Source organism: Vollenhovia emeryi, unplaced genomic scaffold, assembly GCF_000949405.1.
Source record: "Vollenhovia emeryi isolate VEMERY1.0 unplaced genomic scaffold, V.emery_V1.0 DF939143.1, whole genome shotgun sequence".
Classification (NCBI taxonomy): Eukaryota; Metazoa; Arthropoda; class Insecta; order Hymenoptera; family Formicidae; genus Vollenhovia; species Vollenhovia emeryi.
The window spans coordinates 1369732-1381646 of NW_011967223.1; the positions used below are offsets into that span (position 1 = coordinate 1369732).

Genomic DNA, 11915 nt, shown 5'->3' on the forward strand with positions numbered 1-11915 from the left:
AGAGAGAGAGAGAGAGAGAGAGAGAGAGGGAGAGATGGGACAAATAAAAAAATAGTATTTTAGGAAAATGATTAAGAAAGACAATAAGAAGCAGAAGTCCTGGAAAGGGTGAGACGTGTGTGTGTACGCGATAGAGGGGGAGCGAGAAAACTCGCAAACCCTCGAAATATAAAGTTTAAGCCGTAGATTTACGTTTAAACTAATTGTAAGTTGAAAAATGTAAAGTGTAGAGATTGTAACCCTAAAGGGAACACAATAAAGATTATTATTAATGAATTTTCCCCTAAATAGTTCTCACTCCAAAATTCATGGTGGAACCAACAGACGATGCCTATTACCCCGCAGTCTCATATTAGGAGCTTGTCTCATAATAGGAAACTTTCTTCTATATTTTATTATTTTTAAATTATCTCGCCCCACTTTTTCCCAGACGTTTAATGACACAAAACTGTCGCAAAACGTGTATACGAGTGTGTAGACGTTTGTGAATGCCCGCGGTGTATTCAGGATCGTGGGTTCGCTAAGCCTAAATTGCCGCGCGTATCAATCATCCCTGCGGGAATATTTAATTCTGAGATAAGTGCCCCGGTGTTTGAAAATATCCTAATGATCGAGATGATTAATAATGTATTTAATATTTCTAAATTTCTCAAACAAAGCTTTCGAAACTTCGTTAAAAAATCTGTCAATTTCAAATATTTAACGAGCATACAATCATCGAGTCTACAATTGTTCGGTAATTAGGACACGATTCGTTTTTCAGTTCAATAACCGGTACAAACGGCACAATTATTAAATATTTCATGAAAATTATGATTGATATTTATTGATTACCTTATTGCCTATTATTTTTCAATCGCTGACAAATAAACAAATTTTATATAAACGTCCGCTTTATGTAAGTGATTATATTAATTATTTATTAATAGAAAGATAAAACTGGTCGCGCTTTCTTATCGGCTCAATCACGGACATTTACTTTATATATGAAAATGAAAATAGAGAGTCACCAAACACGAGGATTCCAGGCTACGTCCAGATTACGCCTGAATTAATCGACCGTCACGTTTTAATGGCAATACCGATCGCTTTATCTTGTATCTACGTCCGGTTAGTCGCCGAGCTATTAGACCGATAATTAAAAGTTTATAGAGTAATACTCTATCGCAACCGCGATTCGGGAGTATGGTATAAGTTTTGCCAAAACGACCACGCTGGCGCAAGAGCTCGTTAGTTCGACAGCGGTATTAAAGTAAATGTAAATATCTCGGCGTTCGTGAGCTTGCTCGCTCGCTTCTCCGATGCGAGAGGACGAGTTGAAAGCTCAAGATGCTGCGGGAAGCGAAATTGGGTCGCCATCTCCGAGTATGCCTGACTTTACTTTATCGCGATTTCTCTCTCTCTCTCTCTCTCTCTCTTTCTCCCTCCCTCTCTCTCTCCCTCTATCTATCTCTCGTCTGAGCGCGAAAACGAAACGTTTCGCTGATTCGCGTCTCGCGGAGAGTCCCGTCGGTTGCTTCGTGCCTCTCGCCTCCCTACTGCCCCGCGGGATTCTTAAACGCTTGCGCGTCGGTCGCAAGTTGAATGCTAAGGATCGTCGCATCCGCCGCGTTTCCCTTTGCAGCCGGGGCGTATTCATTTGGGCCGCTTTGTGCGCCGTTTATGCAGTCCGGCCCAGTATCATTACGACGGTTTGCACCCACCGCGCCGTACCACCTAACAAAGCCGTCATTACCGAAGAGCGTGCAAATGAATGAGGACTCACAAATTTAATTCATTTGAATATATCTGCGTACGTTACACGCGTATCTAATTTATTAGGGATGTGCATCGTGCGTGCATTATTAAAGTGCGCCGCTATCAAAGAACACGTGGCGCACGAGATGTAATTAAACCTCGGTATTCTCGTTTACCGCGACAATCCTTTAATTAACTTGCGTGTGTGTTTATACAGCTCCCGTGCGATACAAGAAGTTTGCTCTTCGTTACGTGCATTTCTGCTGGTACGTACACACGGCGACTCGAAGAACGGCGCGGCGCGATATTCTTAGCCGCCCGCATCTAACACCTTGTAAAAAAAAAAGAGATGAGGAACGACTCGCGGGGAAATGATCGAAAATGAGCTCTCTGTAATTATAGCAATAAATAAAATAGGATGTCAACGGAACGAAAATTTATACGTGCAGCTCTAAGCCCATTTAACTCGATGCCGACTAGGAAAATTCTGCTTTAAAAGCCGCTCTTTATGTTCCTCCTTACTCCGCCGCAAGCACAAAGAGGACGGTACCACCCTTTCTCTTTTGTGCCGCTTCCTCCTTTTCTTTTTTTGCTCTCGTCGAGTGGTAAATGTACACTTTTGCCACCCAACGGAATGATTAAGTACCGCGATTTCATTCCGCAAGGCAAACGCGTCGCGACGGCAAATCTCTCGGGTGGTACGGCCAAAGTGGCGATTCGCGGATATAAAAACGCGATTGTCCCGTCTAATCGGCTTTTAAGCTCAAACACACGGGCCGCGGCTTTAGCTTACACCGGCCCCGAGAAAAAGTCCAACGGACAGCTCCGTTTTCGCTAATTCGCAGTGAAAATGCATCGCGGCATAATTGCGCCCGCTATAAATATCGCATTAATCACTAGCCAATTCTCTGCCTGGCGAGAACGATGACATCACCGGGTGAGAATTGGTTCAACTCGGCAGACTCATCGTATCCGCTTCTTTCTCTATCTCTTCCTAATCCCTAATACACTCTCTCCTCGCGTGTTTGTGTGTGCGCCCGCGCGTCTCTTTGTTTCTCTTTTATTTTTACCTCGCCGCCGTTTCTTTATCCTTCTCGTTTTCACTTAATACACCACCGGCACCTGCCTTTCTACTTCATCCTTGCTCTCCGTGCTCCGGTGAACTCACCGAGGATCTTTACGACCCTGCCAGATGTCTCGCAATGGCATTGACGCATCGCCTTTTTTTTTTTACGGAGATTCCCGGTTCTATCGGGAGAAAAATATAACTCGACGTTGCGTGGAACAACCGTGATGGGGAAATCGTGACGGTAAATGCACCTTTCGTCGGTCCACCTGTCACGCGATGCCCGGCCGAAATGGGAAATTGCACCGAAACGCGCGAGACACGGGACGAATTCTACTCTAAGATCGATATTACGTTCCGTACAATACGAGGGAACGTTGAGTTTATTTTAATGCCCGACACGACCGGGACCAGATCGGTTATTCGTAAAATAACAGCAGGACCGTTTCTGGGTGAAAACCTTTTCCATCTTCGGCGCGGCGGGAATGTTCTCCTCATTAAAATTAGGGATCCCGTGGTACACTAATTAAGCGCCGCGTAACATTCGGCGTACGTTTACGCGCAGCCCGCGCGTAATGCGAACGGACGACCTTACGGAGACGCCAACCGGCCGCTACATTATGTTTGGAATTCGGCCCGGAGCTTGCATTCAGGTCCTGCAATAACATTCCGGTTGCAAGCCAAGTTGCAAGCCGCCGAGTAAGACGGCTCCATCGTACGGCGGATTAACAACTGAGCGAGATGACTAATTCGCGCGAGTACGACGAACACTGAAGCAGCCTGCTGTCAATTTAGGCTCTCCAGTACCAAGCGAACTTGTTGCAGCTAAACGCGAGTAATACACTGGGAAAAATATCCGACTAAATATAATCGGACAATCCAATTACATAATAGCAAACGGATATATCCGATTAAATTGTATATCCGATGAAATATGTGATCGGTTTTTCGATCAAATTTTATCGGTAACTGCATTGCATCGGATATATACGTAATTTAATCGGAAAAATTAATCGTCGGAAACACTATTTAATTGGTTTATCCGATGGAGATTTTTCTCAATGTGTTCGACTATATCTGGCGGAAATTTTATTACGAAAAATATTATCTCGGCCAGGTGTTTAAATAAAATTAAAATTGAATAATATTACTTGTTCGCGGTGATTTAAGCACCGGCTAAGAAAATATCAGTCGTTTTTGCAGCTAGATAACGATATAAATGTAACGTCGAGACGTTACACAGGTTTTGCGAATATTTCCCTTAAAAAATTCCTGATGTAGCGTCGAATTTTAAGTACGCCGCGGTAAAATCGCGGGGTAAGCTCCGCGGCATCGTCGGCGGGCCAATTGCGAAGTTGGCACTCTCCGTCAGAGGTTTCACGGGGCGAGATAATCCCGAAGAAACGGCATCAACGAAGTTTCGCGCAATTTCTAATCGGATGCCTCGGGACGAAACGCGATTTGAACGGTCTATCCCGAGCGAACATCGTCCGAGTTTCCCGACGAGCGGACCCGAGAACTCGGGGAGAGTGGAAGATGCGATTGCGAGCCGGCGGCGGAAGTGGCGGAGTGAACAAGTAGTGCGCAGAGACAGAGGGAAGATTGCGAAGGAAGCCTCGAACTGGGACTGGAAATAGAAACGAGAGAAGCTCGTTCCGGGGAATTTCATCGGCGCGAAGGGACGGCGGGCGTGACGGGGCGGGGCGGGGGAAGGGGAAGTAAAGGGACGGCATCGGGTGCGAAAACTATTCAAACTGCGATCGTCGCGAAACGGTGGATTTAGAGTGACTGGCGGCGAGCACGCGTATTCTTATGTACATCCGCGATGTGACTCGCCTGCCAAGCGACTGCGGCGCATCGTATATTTCAACGAGTCGAATCGACGTTCGGCGTGTCGCGGGAGACGTAAATGAGCCCCCGCCCGACAATGCCAATGAAGAGATTGCGACGGCAACAGCCGCAAATATGGTCGCCCGGTGGGTGCCCCGGGGCACGTCGAGTTCGAATCGTCGGTCGGACGGGGAATTTATTTATCTCGCGGCCGCAGTTTCTATGATCTCGGGGTGTTGTCCATATGAGCGATTTTTCTCTTTCGTCTCGCCGAGCTAAGATTACCCTCTCGTCTCGTTGCCGCAACGGAAATATTTCATTGAGTACAAATAGATTTACCGGAATATTTATGGCAACCGTTTTAAACGCGCCCGCCGTGGAGGGAGGGTTGATACGATTACGGCGTCGGCTGTTTGCGCAGCTCAGAACGGACGTAGACCACTATGATTATTCTATTCAACGGTATTCACCCCGACCGGATTCGGAGCGAGCTGGTTTTTACGAGCAGCGAGGAAGAAGAATGGCCCGTTCTCTCTGATCGAAGGACTTGTCCGCGACTTGAATCGCAAGAGGTCTTTACGAGCGGAGTGGAGTTCGAGCGGAGATAAAAATTCTTAGAAGCGGGATAAACGGGAAATTTTTTAATCTCCGAACCACGAGAGAGTCTAAACGCGAGATTATCCGGCTTGCGCTAAGAGAGCGCGTTGCTTAAAGACGGAGAGAGAGAGAGAGAGAGAAAAGGAGGAAGAAAGATTATTTCCGCAGAACCGAGAGGAAGTAATTTTTCGACGCATGTGCAGCCTCTCTCGCTCTCTCGCGCTGTAAGCGAACGCCGTTATTAATCGTAACCGAGCATACTCCGTACTATAAAGGAAGAACGGTGGTTGCATAACCGCTTTGTGACGCGATAAAGAACGCGCCGCCGTCTGAGGTTCCGTCTCTCTTTCATAATCGCGTCTCTATATGTCACTTTTTGTTGGCGCGATTATACTGCGAGAACGGAGACTACAGTGCAAGCATTCATTTGCAGGATCGCCGTCTCATTGCCCGTTTCTGCGACATTTCCCGTCCACTCGCAATTAAACCTGTGCACCACATCGAGAGTGAGAGAGAGAGAGAGACGCGATCCGAGGGAACTTCATCCGCATCGCTTCGCGGCGCGGACCAAGTTGCCTTTCCACCTGAGCGACTCGATCGATTATTCCGCTGAAATACACGTGATCTATTTTCGGCGCGGATCAAAAGTTCCGCGATACGTCAGAAGACGCGCGCCTGGTTCTCGCTTGGCTGAAATAGATCGTTTACACTCGCCGTACAATTTGACGTTACGAGAGACTTAACAGTTTCCGAAGGAAAATAATTTCCACCGTTCGTACTCTCTCTCTCTCTCTCTCTTTCCATTTCTCAGCTCTCGTGGCACGATCTCATTCCATTGTCAGCCCCCCCCCCCCTTGCTCGATCCGTTTTCCCTTCAGCCAACGAGCATCTGTCTGTGTCAGATATCGAGAGATCGCTTTGTCCCTTTATCGCGAGAATGTTAATACAGAAACACTTCGGGCTTACACGTCGACAGTGCGTGCATCTCGTGACTCTCAGCTGCCCCACCCCACCCCCAAGCTTTAAATATCGACGAGATAATTTAACGACGTGCGTCCACTGAAAAACGGACGCCTTCTGTATTTCACTCACGTACATCCGGCCATAGTTTCCGGCCGGCCAACATCTCAGCGAGACCATTCCTTCGCGCTTACTTTCTTTTACTCCGGTAGATCGATACCGTATCTACCGTTTCTCCTAGCATTTTTCGCTCGCTAACTACGCCACAAGTAGAAAGATACTTCTTGCCACTTGGAGAATTATTACTTTTTCGACGGACGATATCACCGATTCCAGTTACCTCTCGAAATATTATTTCTAAATGTAACATACAGGGTGTACTTAAACTGGCGAAAAATATTTTAACGACAAGTGCTTTGTGACATTTTACGACGAGCATTCTAATACGAAAGTGTCGAGGCTATAATGGTTTTCAAATGGAGAGAGTTTAAAGATTTCGAATAACGAGGCTAGAATTGACGCGCTCAGGGATGGCGAAGTGGCCAGAAGCAAAGGTGCTTCCTCGAACCGCACATCTTTGACGGTAATGAAGTCATTGTAAAAATTATGCAAGAATTTTATTAAGAAACTATTTCTGTTTATGAAATGTAATGTAATGGGTTATGAAAATTGTTTAACATGTTTTTATTCAACACTTCAAATCGACATTGATATGTGTTAGCTGTCATTACCGTATTTATTTGGTTACGATGGTAAACCTCAGCGGTGAAATTTGCCACTCTGCTATCTCTGCGCGGGCGAAATTCTAGCCTCGTTATGCGAGATCTTTATCTCTTTCCATTTATAAACTATTAGAGCCTCGACATCGTCGTATCAAAACTTTTGTCTTAAAATGTTACAAAGTACTTGTCATTGAAAGATTTTTCGCCAGTTTAGATACACCCTGTATATTATGCTAAAATACTTTGAGGGTCTACGCTAAAATACTATCGAGTACCTCTTAAGAATATACGTTGGCTCTTAAGAATTTACGTATATCGCAAGGATGTTACGCGACAAAAAAAGGGAGGCAACTTGACGAACGACCCAGTTCGAGCGATAATCGAGGAAATATGAGCGTTATTCGAGCGCCGAACGGCAAGCGTTCATCGGAACGTACTTACCAAATGAATTTCAATGACGTCTATTTATTGAAAACAGACGCGAAGATAAGGCGCCCCGATCCGCTATTTTCGTACGTAAGGCACGGAGATATGCGGCGAACGGACATGATTGTTGCTGCGTCACGTTACGTGCAACTTCTTTGTAACAAATCGCATTCGCCCGTGCATTAGCACTAATCACTATTCGCATCGACAAAACGCGGCCTGTTAAATGCGGCGATAACAGAATTCGCACCGACAAGTTCTATAATCGACTCGGAAAACGTCGGAATAGACTTTCGCGTCTTACGCGAAAAAGTATTAAAAGTATCGCATTTCGCGTTTTTCGCGGCAAATATTCACAATACACGTATATAAAATAGGCGTGTAGCAATAAAAGTAAAAATAGCATTAAACAAAAAAACATGTATTTCGTGGGCGGTCGATAATTCGGTATAATTAATTAAATTTCCAATAACCAAGTTAATTAAATCATATCAAAATTTCCATCAAGGTAATATTCATTTAAAAACAACCCCGAAACGTCATGTCTCCTGACCAATTCAGTCTCCGGGAGCTCAATTTAGCAGATCCGTGAATATTCAATCGGGAACGTCGTTCATAAAGCCGCACTTCAATTTTCGCTAATGATAAGCAAGAGTCCATTACGACTTGTCGAAATATAGCTCCTCGTTTCGGTTACTAATTAATTACATTACCCGCGACACGGATATGGCGACGCGAGATTAATCGGACGTTTTCTTGGCCGCGATTTCAGACGCGAATTTGTCGGTCGCCTTAGAAACCGATTTATCTGATTGACGGTGGATCAACGATGCGTCATTAAAACGTCGCATATTATCGACATCTGAACGACAGTTGTCCCTCACTTTCTTCTCCCTTTTTTCATGTCGAAACAACGCTCGTTAAACCGGCAGCAACCCGGTTTGTCTCCCCCCCCCCCTCTTTCTCTCAACCAATCCATTTTATTCAGAACGTTTTTAAGAGGATGCTGGAGTGATTCTGCACTTTTTGTACCTTTCGTTCCTAGAACTGTCATTTTATGAGAATATTTGTGTAATATACGATACAAACCCTATACTCCGACAGAAAAAAATGGTTGCAGTTACCACAATCTCACTATAATTTATAGTACTTTTCGGTGCCAACGACATTTTTATAATTCTTCCAACTACGTAAGTTATGGCTGACCTAACAATGTATTATAGTTCTCATAGACACAATATTGGTCCATGCAACTTATGATAAGTTATGGTTGACCTAACAACGTATTATAGTTCTCATAGATACAATATTGATCCATGCAACTTATGATGTGGTTGTCATAAACCAAAACGAGCTTTTAATTTAGGTGTACTATAAATATTGCAATATAACAACCACAAGTAAAATTTCGAATAACTGTACGTAATAGTGATAATCATATTTATATTAGGAAGTAATATTACCCCCTTTTTATTATACATATATACATTGCGTTCACTATGTTCATTGGTTACATCACTTTGTACTCGTAAAGAATAGTACAAGATAGCATCTTTCAAGGAAAAGATAAGTAATCTTATACGAATGTATAAACTCATCCGTATTTATGACACCCTATGCGGTTTTCTTCTTACGAGAAAGTCTTGTACCGCGCGTTCTTTTAGTGAAGACATTTCCGAACCACTTCACTTTTGTTTACCATGTGATTAGTAAGGTGGATGATAGCAATGTAGTTAAATTTACTATTACTGTGATTGTATTTACTTTATAAAAATAATTAACTAATTTACTATTCATTACTTGGATATTTTAACAGAATAATAGTTAAAAAGCTTATATTTTATAGTAGTTTGTTTAAATAGTCGGCATCACTGTGTCTATACGGTTGCTATTACTAATATTATAGTAATAATTCCTATAAAAATAATATATTCCAGATCATAATTATTTTACTATGCAATTATAGCTTCAAATGCTACATATTTTTCTATCGGTGTAGCAGCACAGTGCATTAGCTAAACATTGGCGAAACATTGGTCCAATGTTGGTTATCTTAGAAATGCATTGGCCGATATTGTCCAACGTAAAGCCAATATTGGCCATGGAATAAATGTAAATATTGCACGATAATAATTATATAATATTAGATTTATATCGGGAGTGCATTGGCCAGTGTTTAACATTGTAATGAGAATGTATTGGTCTAATATTGATACAATATGAAACCAATATTGTTAAATAGACATATTGGCTAAGAGAAGACGTCCCATCCTACAATATTGGACCAATATTGGGAATACTAGATTTACATTATTTCCTGATATCACACCAATACATTGGGCTAATAGGGAATTATATGGCTTTTGTGTACAGACCGAGGGGGAAACCGCTGAGGACATTGTGGTGTACAGATTTGCGACATTACTAGGCATTTTTTGGGCATTAGTTTGGGCATTAGGCATTGCTGAGGCATTATAAAGGTAAAATAAGATTCAATAAGATTAAATAAGATAAACAAGATAAGATAAAGTAAGATAATAAAATTAAGTAACGCTCACTGGGCATTAGTGGGCATTGGTGTACAAGATTTTGGTCAGCGGATTCCCCCTCGGTACAGACCGACTAGTTCCCACGCTAATCGGATTAAACCGGAGAACAGCCACTGAAATTAAGTTTAGAAGTCTAAAAAAAATCTATTCATTCGAATAACTTATAGATTAGGTAAGCTACAACTTATTCGAATGAATAAATGTTTTTGTTAGACTGCTAAACTTAATTTTAAAGACACCCAGCTGTTCTCTGATTTAATCCGATTGGTGGAAACTGGTCGTCGGTCTGCACACAAAAGCCACACAATTTGTATATTACACACGTGTTTTCCTGAACCGACGGTTCAAGATACGAAAAGTGCAAAAAGTGCAGAATCACTCCTGCAGCATCCCTTTAAAGTACCGTAGACTCGAGCGAATCCGACGCAACGAGGACGCCGGTGATAAAAATTTTAACCCTTCGGTCGTGCTACTTTTCATAACGCGAATCGACGTGTGGAGTCTCGAGAGGTCCGAATATAAAGAATCGCCTTGTATCTTTCACGTGGAGAACCGAAATATCTCCTTTACTTAATCATCGGGTTTTTCGAGTTGACGTAGAGCATAAGAAAAGACCTCTTATTTTGGAAGCGGTATTTATTTTTTTAAGACCCCGAGCGAGACGGGCGAACGGCGCTGTCTCGCGCATAATTTCGCATTCCCGCGTTTCCGCGCGCCGTTGAAAATCCTTGCGCTCGAGGAACGCGCGCCGGGCTCTCGCGTCCGTCAATCGCATTGCCGGCATAAAATTTCAGCAAACGCTATTTGCCAAAGCGCTCTCCATGCCGTTTCTGAAACATTAATCGCGACGTCATCCCGCGCAGACCGTATTTTCGCGAGCGTAACCGCCCCCCTCCCCTTCCCTCACCGGCCGACATGCGTGTAAATACGTTAATGCGAGCGAAAATCTGGGCATAATTAAATATTAAATTATCTCCGGGGAAAATATGCTCTCTCGCATTCTCTCTCCGCGAGAGCCGTTAATCAACGTTTATTCAATCCCCGATTTCAAGAACGCAATTAAATAATGTCATACGTGTCGCACGCGTGTTCGAATGCGCTCGCACGTGGCGCGCGCGCGCGCGCGCATGTGGACAAAGTTAATTTATTAAATTTATCAAGCGAATTGTTCGGGATTCGATAAATCAAGCTCCATTTAGTCGACGGGGGGGGGAAACCCGATTCCGCGGCTTGTGCACGCCGGGCAGCCACCTGATAACAGATAGCAGTCGCGCGGATGATCACGCGGGCGGAGCGTCGGGGGAAAACGGATATAAAAAAAAAGAGACATTCAAAGCGACACCGGCACCCAGAGCGTTCGCGGAGGTGTCGCGATTCAAACCGGCGGAACTCGGAGCCGGGGATTTTCCGTCGGCCGCGACCGACGGAGGATCCCCGCGACGCGTGAAGGGACGCGGCGGAAATCGAGAGTCGCGGACTCCCGGCAGCACCGCCGGGAATCGCGCCAGCCGGGATTACGCCGGCTACCGCCGGGCCGGACGCGGATACATTGAGGGGGAAGGTGGTGCATTTACCGGTTCTCGAAGATGATGTCGGCGTCCGATCGCCAGTCCGCCCTCGCTTCGTCCGTCTCGGTCGTCACTGCTCTCTTGCCCCGATGTGCGACGCCACTCCGCTCGCGCATTCGAGAATCGGCGACGAGTCGATCGTACCCGTACCTCACTCCGAGACGCGCTATCGGCCGACTATCTGTCGCGAATCGCGAACGAAAAAGTACTTTGGCACCGTCGCGGTAGATACCGCCATTTTCCGGGCGCGTACCGCGCGCACTGGGCGAGCGGCGTGTCGCCACCTGGCGGGCGCAGCGCGAACGAGATCGAGCTGTCGATAATACAGAATCGAGGGGGGGGGGGGCAGAAGAAACGGCTGATACACAAATTAAGATATGAGAATAAAATTTCAGTCAATTCTGGTTAAATAATATTACTTGTTTGTAATATTTATCATCAGCGTAGCAAATATTAATCG

At 44.6% G+C, this 11915-nt stretch overlaps 1 protein-coding gene across 1 annotated transcript in view; it reads right to left on the bottom strand.

The window, feature by feature from the left end:
• The window catches only part of LOC105566661 (dystroglycan), a 77414-nt gene extending 65765 nt beyond the window's left edge, over positions 1-11649 (bottom strand). The window contains exon 1 of the mRNA XM_012020843.1: positions 11462-11649. The gene's annotated coding sequence lies outside the window, so the exon portion shown is untranslated. The remainder of the gene's footprint in view (positions 1-11461) is intronic.
• Between the last annotated feature and the right edge of the window lie 266 nt (positions 11650-11915).